The sequence below is a fragment of the Phascolarctos cinereus genome, unplaced genomic scaffold (assembly GCF_003287225.1).
Source record: "Phascolarctos cinereus isolate Bilbo 61053 unplaced genomic scaffold, phaCin_HiC Scaffold_4;HRSCAF=312, whole genome shotgun sequence".
Taxonomy (NCBI): Eukaryota; Metazoa; Chordata; class Mammalia; order Diprotodontia; family Phascolarctidae; genus Phascolarctos; species Phascolarctos cinereus.
This window is the reverse complement of record NW_027555847.1, coordinates 296,086,532-296,094,220: the sequence shown is the minus strand read 5'-3', so window position 1 is coordinate 296,094,220 and position 7,689 is coordinate 296,086,532.

Genomic DNA, 7,689 nt, shown 5'->3' with positions numbered 1-7,689 from the left:
TAGCAGCTTCTCCATTATGGGATCAGAAGACTTGGAATATGATATTCTGGAGGGCAAAAGAGATAGGATTGCAATCAAGAATCATATACCCAGCAAAACTGAGTATAATACTTCAGGGGGAAATGGACATTCGATGAAATAGAAGACTTTCAAGCATTCTTGATGAAAAGACCAGTCCTAAATGGAAAATTTGACTTTCAAATACAAGACTCAAGAGAAGCATGAAAAGTTAAACAGGAAAGAGAAATCATAAGGGACTTAATAAGTTAAACTGCACATTCCTACATGGGAAGATGATACTTTTAACTCCTGAGAACTTTCTCATTATTAGGGCAGTTAGAAGGAGTATATATAGACAGAGGGAGCCACTATGAGTTGAATATGAAGGGATGATGTCTTAAAAAAAATAAAAATAAGAGGTGAGAGAGAAATGTACTGGGAGAAAGGGAAAGAGAAAGGTAGAATGGAGTAAATTATCTCATATAAAAGAAGCAAGAAAAAGCTTTTGCAGTGGAGGAGAAGATGGAGCAAGTGGGGGGGGTGAGTAAACTTCATTCTCATCAGAATTTACTCAAAGAGGGAATAACATCCACACTCCATTGGGTATAGAAATCTATTTTACCCTACAGGCAAGTAGGAGGGGAAGTAAGAGAAGAGGGAGTGATAGAAGGGAGGGCAGATTGGGGGAGAAGGTAATCAGAAACAAAACACTTTTGAGGAGAGACAGGGTGAAAGGAGAGAGAGAATGGAATAAACAGGGGGTAAAATATGATGGAGGGAAATACAGTCAGCAATAGTAACTATGAAAAAAATTTTGAGCAAGTTTCTTTGATAAAGGCCTCATTTCTCAAACATATAGAGAACTGAGTCAATTTTATAAAAATAAGAGCCATTTCCCAATTGATAAATGTTCAAAAGATATGATCAGTTTTCATATGAAGTAATCAAGACTATTATAAGCATTTGAAAAAATACTCTCAAAATTGATTGGAGATAAGCAAATTAAAACAATTCTGAGGTACTACCTCACACCTATCAGACTGACCAACAGTATAGAAAAGGAAAATCATAAATGTTGGAGGGGATATGGGAAAATGAAACATTATTAATTGTTGATGGAGTTGTGAACTGATTCGATTATTCAGTACAGCAATTTGGAATTATGCCCGAAGGGCTATAAAACTATGCATACCCTTTGACCTAGCAATGCCACTACTAAGTCTGTGTGCCAAAAGGGATAAAAAAGGGAAAAAAAGGATGTACAGAAATATTTATACTAGCTCTTTTCTGGTGGCAAAGAATTGGATATCGAGAGGATGCCCATTAATTGGGGAATGGTTGAATAAATTGTGGAATGGGATTATGATGGAATACTATTGTGCTATAAGAAATGATGAGCAGGATGCTCTCAGAAAAACCTGGAAACACTTACATGAGCTGATGTAAGGTGAAGTGAATGTGCACAAATAGCAGCAATATTGTAAAATGATCAGTGGTGAATGTTTTAGCTACGATCCAAGACAACTCTGAAGGACTCATGATGAAAAATGCTATCCATCCCCAGAGAAAGAACTGATGGTATCTGAATACAAATTGAAGCATGTTGGTGTTTTTTTTTTTACTGTCTTTATTTTTCTTGAGTGGCTTTTTTGGTCTATGTTTTCTTTCACAACATTATTAATATGAAAATTTTTTGCATGACCACACATACATAACCTTTATTGCATTGCTTGCATTCTCATTCTGGGAGGGAGGGAGGGAGGGAGGGAGGGAGGGAAAGAACTGGGAACTCAAAGTTTTAAAAACAAATGTTAAAAATTGTTTTTGCATGTAACTGGGGAAAAATAAAACACTAAATAAAATTTTAAAATAAAGGCATTGAATGGCACGAAAAGAATTTTATCATTATTAGGGTAATTAGAAGGAGTTTACATAGACAGAGGGCACCACTGTGAGTCTATTATGTTAGAATGATCTCCAAAAAAATTAAGGGGTGAGAAAAAGAGATGCACTGGGAGAAATGAGAGGTAGAATGGGAAAATTTTCTTCACATAAAAGAGGCATGTAAGGAGCAACTTTTATAATAGAGGGGAAAATGGGAAGATGGTGGACAATGCTCAAACCTAAATCCCATTGGAATTGGTTCAAAGAGGGAAGTATAAACATACACACACACACACACACACATAAATACACATACAGAAACACTCAGTTATAGAAATCTATCCTCCTGACTAGGGAAATAAGAGGGGAAAGGGTTAAGAGATATTGAAGGGGGGGATGATAAAAGGGAAAGTGTTAAGGTATGCAATGGTCAGAAGCAAAACAGACTTTTGAGGAGGGAGAGAACAAAAACTCACCCATCAAACAGAAGCAGGTAGAGGAATGGATTAGAAACCAGAATCCAACAAAATGTCATTTAAAAGAGATACACTAGGGGCAGCTAAGTGGCGCAGTGGATAGAGCACTGGCCTTGGATTCAGGAGGACCTGAGTTTAAATCCGGCCTTAGACACATAACACTCACAGCTGTGTGACCCTGGGCAAGTCACTTAACCCCATTGCCTAGCCAAAGGAAAAAAAAAACAAAAAACAAAAACAAAAAACAAACAAAAAAAAGAGATACAATTGAAACATAGAGACATACATAGAGTTCGCATGAGGGACTGGAGCAGAATCTATTATACTTAAACTTGAGTAAAAAGGCAGGAGTAGCCATCGTGTTCTCAGACAAAACAAAAGCAAAAAACACACCTAATTAAAAGAGGCAATTAGGGAAACTACATTTTTGCTAAAAGGTACCATAGACAATGAAGTAATATCACTTTTTTTTTTGCAACAAGTTTCTCTGATAAAGACTTCATTTCTCAAATATATAGGTAACTGAATCAAAATTATAAACATAAGACACATTCCACAATTTGTAAATGATTAAAGGGTATGAATAGGCAGTTTTGAAGAAATCAGAGATATCTATAGTCATATAAAAATGTTCTAACTGAGTATTGATTAGACAAATATATTTTAAAACATCTCTGATGTACCAACTCATACCTATCAAAAATGCTAAATGTTGGAGGGGATGAGGGGAAATATATTCACTAACAATCTGTCTGTTGAGCTGTGAGCTAATCTAAGCATTCTGGAGAACAATTTGGAAATATACCCACAGGGTTATAAACCTCCATGCTCTTTGACCCAGCCATACCACTACTAGGTCCATATACCAGAGATCAAATAAAAAGGAAAGGGACCTAAATGTACAAAAATATTTATAGCAGCTCTTTTTGTGCTGACATAGAATTGGAAACTGAGGGGACATTCATCAATTGGGAAATGGCTAAACAAGTTACGGCATATGATTGAGATAGAATACTATTTTGCTATAAGAAGTGAAGAAGGAGTGGTTTTACAACCAACAACAACAACAGCAGCAACATGGCAACATCTATATGAACTGATGCAAAGTAAAGAGAAAAGAAGCTGGGGATCGCTGTGCACAGCAGTAGCAATGTTGTGATGATTATCAACTGTGGAAGACTTGACTATACAAGACAATTCTAAAGGAGTCATGGAAAAATGCTATCCACTTCCAAAGAGAGCATTGATTAACTCTGAGTATAAATCGAAGTACAATTTCCTGGCTTTATTTTTTAATGTTTTTGCTATATGGCTAATATTAAAATATGTTTACATGATTTCACATGTATAACTGATATAATTTTGCTTGTATCCTCATTGGATGTGGGAAGGGTGGGAAAGAGGGAGAGAATTTGGAACTCAAAAAGAAAGAAAAGGATGTTAAAAATAAATCATAAATTGGGGGTAGGGGGAGAGGAGAGATTCCCATCCTTGAATCTATAGAATTTTCGATCATCAAAGCATTCTTTCTCTGAAGAGTAGGAAACTATCCTTTAGAATTTGGAATTATGTTATGAAAGTGACTAATTGTCCACACCCTTTGACCTAGAAATCACAGCACTGGGAGATCAATGATAGCATACTGCAAGGATTCTACAACTGATAAATTGATAATGATCTCAAAGGATATGAAAAGACAGTTTTCAAGTGAGGAAATCCTATCTATCAATAGTCATATGGGGGAAAAATGCTCTAAATCACTAATAATTACAGAAACACAAGTTAAAGCAACTCTAAGGTCCCAGCTCACACCTATCAGATCGATAACGTTGGCAAAAAAGAAAAAAAAGACAAATGTTGGAGGAGCTGAATTGATCTAGTCATTCAAGAAAGCAATTTGGGTTTTTTCCCAAGGTTTAAATAAACTTTGACCCAGTGATACCACTACTAGTCCTATACCCCAAATACATCAAAGAGAGTGGGAGAATACTCACATTTACCAAAAACTTTTTATATTTATAGTAGCATTTTCTGTATTGGGAAAATAAATTAAGGGAGCATCCATCATGGAGAATGTTCCCCTTTAAAGGGAAAGAAATTATAATATTTGAATGCAATAAAATACTTTTGTTACATAAAATTATGAAATAGTTGCTTTCAGAGAAATCTGAGAAAGATGTGTATGAATTGATACAGAGTGAAGTGAGCAAATTTGGTGTCACTGAATCATTTTTCTGCCAACTCTTCATGACCCTATTTGGGGTTTCCTTGGAAAAATACTAGAGTAGTTTGCCATTTCCTTTTCCAACTAATTTTACAGATGAGGAAACTGAGGCAAATAGGGTTAAGCAACTTGCCCCGGGTCACTCAACTAGTAAGTGTCCAAGGCAGGAAGGAAGGAGGGAAGAACAAAAGAAGGAAGGAAAGAGAGGGAGAGAGGAAGAAAGGAAAGAAAGAAGGAAGGAAGAGGGGAACAAAGAATAGCTTCAAAAATTGAATATTAACTTTATTATATTTTTAAAAGAAACATGAAGCCTATATAATAAAGATCCTCAGTTATTTTCTTCCACTCACATATACGTTCTCTTCATATTTATGTATGCATGTGTTTGTTCACATAGAGGAATGCCCATTTTATCTAAGGCTTATTACATTCAGAAGTTTTTTTACATTTTTTAAAAAAGAATTAATATGGAATGTTTTGGGATGAATTCTATTTTGCTCCAAACTTTAGGATGCATGGAGGCAAGGTGTATGACTGACCTGAAATCATAGACAACTTTTACTTTTCCAGTACATTGTTATTTGAATGACTACAATATAAACCTCTAATTTTGCTGTTAGGTCAGTGCAACAAACTCACCATTGCTTTGTACTTAGACTTCATGATGATGACAAAAATCTTGTCAGTATGGTTAGATGATTTAAAGTGCCTAAGTTTTTATAGCCTGATTATGTTTTTTGAATAGAATCAAAGCAATGGTTTCACAAAGCAATTAGTTGTTTAATGATTAACCTAGAAATATATAGTCTTGATTGTAAATGAAAATGAAGCTTCAGTCCTAGTCACCCATTCAAAAGTGTTGATGATATACAGTAAGATTAAATGGGAATGACCTTTTCTGCATTTGAGTTGATGCTATAATATCTCATTCAAATTAATTCACAAAAATTTTAGTAGCCCATTTCAAATAAATCTGTTTTAATCTTGCTGCATCAGAATATTGTAGCATCCTCTTAATTGGTCTTGGTATTGAGGCCTCTCCCAACTCCAGTTCATCCTACACACTACTGCCAAAGTAACTGTCATTTATCCTAGCTCTGACCATGTGACTTCTCAACAAAACCAACTGTAAGGGTTTTTATTTTGCCTGTAGGATAAAACATAAAATACTCTGTTTAGCTTTTAAATCTGTGCACAACCTTGCCTCAACCTGTCTTTTCATTTTCATTGGATTTTACTCCTCTCAGTTAGATCAGATTTCTTTGTGTTTAGCACTAATAACACCCCACTCCAGACCCTGTCCTTTTGCCTTGCTTGTCCCCATGCCTGAGATGCATTCCTTCTTTACCATCACCTCATAGACTTCTTCTCTTCCTTTAAAATGCAGCTTGGGCATCATCTGAATAAAGCCCTTTCTGATCCTTCCAAAAAATTTCTGGTGCCTTTCCTCCTACAAAATATACTTAACTATTTTGTATATATCTGTAATCATAATCATAATGTATATGAAGCAGCTAGGTGGTATAGTGGATAGAAAGCTGGGCTCAACTTCCTGAGTTCAAATCTGACCTCAGATACTTTCTAGCTGTGTGACCTTGGACAAGTCACTTAATCCTCTTTGCCTCAGTTTGCTCATCTGTAAAATGAGTGGAGAATGCAATAGCAAGCCACTCCAGTATCTTTGCCAAGAAAACATCATTGAAGGAGCTGGACATCACAGAAAAATAACTGAACAAAAACATTTATACAGTACTTCAAGTTTTCTAAGTGCTTTACATATTCTAACTTATTTGTTCCTCTCAATCACCTGAAGTTTAGGCACAATTGTTATATTATTGTTATATTATTTAAATTTTATAGATGAAGAAACAGAGGCAGAGACGGGTTTATTGACTTGCCCAGGGTCACACAACTAGTCAGTATCTAAGGGAAGATTTGCACACTGGTCTTCCTCACTTAAGGTCCAGTGCTCTCTACACTCTTTTTTATTTTGATTTGTTGTCTGATGCATTCAGTGTAAGATCAGTGTGATTACAGACCATTTCTTATTTGGAACTTATGTCCCCAGCACCTAGCATAGTGCTGGGCACATGTTCAGTCGTTCCGGACTGTTCATGACTCCACTCAGGGATATTTTGGCAAAGATATTGGAGCAGTTTGCTGTTTCCTTCTGCGGCTCATTTTACAGATGAGGAAACTGGAGCAAATAGATTTAAGTGACTTCTCCAAGGTCACAGAGCTAGTACGTGTCTGAGGGCAGATTTGAATTCATGAAGATGAATTTTCCTGTTTCCAGGTGCAGTGCTCTATCCACTGCACTACTTAGTACGTAGGCACTTAATAAATATTGATTGATAGTACAAACTGCACAAAATGGGTTTTTTTAGAAGGGAAGTGTTAACAATTCAATTAAAGAGAAGTATTTCCAGATTCATTGGTTGTTCAGTGTAAAGATATTTTCACTTCCCTGTACTATCTCCCATAAAATTTCCATGACTTGTTTACTGAGTATTAAAGAATCATAAGGCTTTTTTTTCCTTTTTTTCACAAGTTAAGACTTTTATTTAGGGTCCATTTCTTATCCATCTAAAGATATCAATATTCCAGGAACAACAACAAAAAAATTGTTGACAAAATATTTTAAAGTTTGCAAAACAATTTCTTTACATTATCTCACATTAGCCTTCCCTGAACTCTGTGAGGTAAATACTCATACCCATATCTTCCTTATGAGGCAACAGAGACTTAGAGAGACTGAGTGATTTGTTTAGGGTCACCCTGCTAGTGTCAGAGGCAAGATGTAAGCCCAAATCTTCCTCACTCCAAGTCAGTGCAGCATTCTACCAATTATTCATCTCTGCTTTATAGCCACATATTCAAGAATTTCTTTTGCCTACTGAAACTATAATTCTCATAGATGGATATTATTCCCTTCATTTTTACAACACATGAAATTTTCTTAGCCTCACCATTCACTCGCATGCACACACACACACACACACACACACACACACACACATATAAAATTTTAAAGTATCCTGATGACAAGAAAAGTCCAGAAAACACATGAGTGATAAAATGTAAATTCATGGATCTTAGGGATTT